At 34.1% G+C, this 2,399-nt stretch overlaps 1 non-coding gene across 1 annotated transcript; it reads left to right on the forward strand.

Moving 5' to 3' along the window:
• The first annotated feature begins 299 nt into the window (after positions 1 to 299).
• Positions 300 to 427, forward strand: LOC115894645. The gene has a single exon (XR_004054790.1). It is a non-coding gene; the product is annotated as a small nucleolar RNA SNORA25 (small nucleolar RNA).
• Positions 428 to 2,399: the final 1,972 nt, after the last annotated feature.

The following is a 2,399-nucleotide window of genomic DNA, read 5'->3' on the forward strand; positions in this document are numbered from 1 at the left end:
TGATTAAATAAAAACCTCAAGAAAATTCCTCAGAGCGGAATAACACAAATTTCCAAATTGAGTGCTCAGAATAATAAAATAAAAGTTCTTATCTTCCTGAAAGAGCATGTCTTTATGAAATTTCACAATACTAAGGCAAAAGAAAAAGCAAAACCCTGCCAGAAAGAAAAATAATGGGTAACATATAAAGAGTCATGAATAAAAATGACATTAGGAAGTATCCCAAAAACAACAGTGGAAATTAGAAAATAGTGGTGGGAGGCCTTCAAAATTATGAGAAAAAATTCTTTCTAACATGTAGATCACTTCAAAGAGGGCTGGTGGAGCTGCAAAACCAAGAGCTCTTCATGTATGACCAAATATTGAAGTTCTCCATAGGATGCCATAGTCACTCAGTAGTGCTCTATCTTCCTAAGCAGATATAAGACTTAGCTGCTAATAATCATGACCTAATAACCCATGACTGGTAATGTGGGAAGTAAATGTCTCAAAGTTAAAAAATTACTATTTATGACATTTCCATATCTGGGAAAATTGTCAATCAAACAAATATTCCAAAAAGTTTACCTTTTAGGCACCTTACCTTATGGAGTTACTGGAGGAGGTACTTAATGAAAATAAGGGAGGAAACCAAGAATGCGAAAAACTGGGTTTCAGAACACAAGAAGTCTAACACAGCAGAAAGAAGGGTATTCTAGTAATGACGGCTTATAGTAAGCCAAAGGAACAGTCACTATCAATTGGTGCATATGGACCAAAGGCTCCAGGAGTTATATCTCTAAGAAAAAAGAATAAAATAAAATACACACACACACACACACACACAGCACAATTGAAGGCTGTATTACCTGTTACATTGAATCTACTGAGGGGAGAGTTACATGTCTGGCAAAGATAAACTACCCCTAGGGCATTAAGAACCAAAGCAAAAAGTAAATGGAGGCAATTATCATCTGAAGGGAATTCAGCAAGCTTTACCTAAAAAAGAAAATGTAATCACGGACGTCATGTGGCTGAGGAGTGACTAATAATTTTGTAGAATTTTTGACATAGCTATATTGGGAAGACAAGAGAATGCAATTACCTGGGGGAGGGGAAGAGAGTATATTTTTAAAAGCTAAATCCTTTCTAACCATATGCAGGACGAGGGGTACTGGTATTTCTTTATATTACATTCTATAGTGCATTTGTCTTTAAAATCATGTACGTGTATTCATTGGACAGAAATAAAACATATCTTTCAAATTGCTGTATAAGCTATCACCCAAATAATGATCTTTCACAATAACTAACCCTAGTAGTGAGCATTTTTACATTTCTAGTTAAAATTTTCTTCCAGCTTTATTTAAAAGTTCTGCATGAGACCAAGTGCTCATTGTTGAAATTAATTTGAAAACTGAGATAATTATCAAAGGGAAAAGACTGCTTTTTTTCCCTGAAGGATAATTAAGTGCTCTGATTCTTTTATCCACTTTACCTTTGCAAAATTCATCATAGAAAAAGTAACACCATAATATGGAAGAATAACTTCTCTTGGGAAATCTTGATCATCACAGAGTTGAGTTGCAAATTCTCAGGATAGTTGCCTGAGTATTCCTCCCTAAGAGAAAGACCTGTCCCTTGACAAAGAACTTGGCACTAGAATGATAAATAAAAGCCCCCTCTTCATTAAACCCACTCTTATTTAGCAACTGAGAAGGTCAAATAAACAAGACAGCAAGGAAAATAGGACAGACTCCTCTAAAATCATCAGGCAAGGTGGATCTTTTTAAGGATTTGTCCTCTAACTGATTCAATCATTCTTGGACAAGTGCTTGCCTCAAAAAAGAAGCCAGCTACTAAGTGGGAAAAGAAGGCTGAAAAGTGATTGCAGAACTATTTTTGTATAGGACATTACAAGCCTACACAGATAACCCATCTTATTCTTTACATTGACCTTGACTTTTTGGTTAGCTCAAGTAATTTTTCAATAAAAGAGTTCATATAATATAAATCTTTGTAAAAATGAAAACAAATAAATGTTTTAACTTAATTTGAACGTAAATGTGTTTTACTCTGTTTTCAAAATGCTAACTTGAGTCTGAAAACTGGTCTATGGTCAAATAATTGTTTCCATCATTTTTAGAGCAATTTTCAAAGAGGTCTCATTTCAAAGGGAAGTGTCCAATTTCTCAATTTGTTTTTTCATTAGACAATCTCTCTAGTTACAAAAGAATATTTAATACAAATTTCTGGTGGAGAGATGTTATGTTGGTCCTCTCCCAAATTCTCTTAATATTTTTATTTTTTCATACCTCTGAAGAACTCATTAATGTAACAACCTATGGGCAATATTGAAGGCATCAAAACAATGCTTAAAGAGTCCCAGAATTTACTGTTGTCTGTTAGTTAAAAGGCGA

The sequence above is a fragment of the Rhinopithecus roxellana genome, chromosome 18 (genome assembly GCF_007565055.1).
Source record: "Rhinopithecus roxellana isolate Shanxi Qingling chromosome 18, ASM756505v1, whole genome shotgun sequence".
Classification (NCBI taxonomy): Eukaryota; Metazoa; Chordata; class Mammalia; order Primates; family Cercopithecidae; genus Rhinopithecus; species Rhinopithecus roxellana.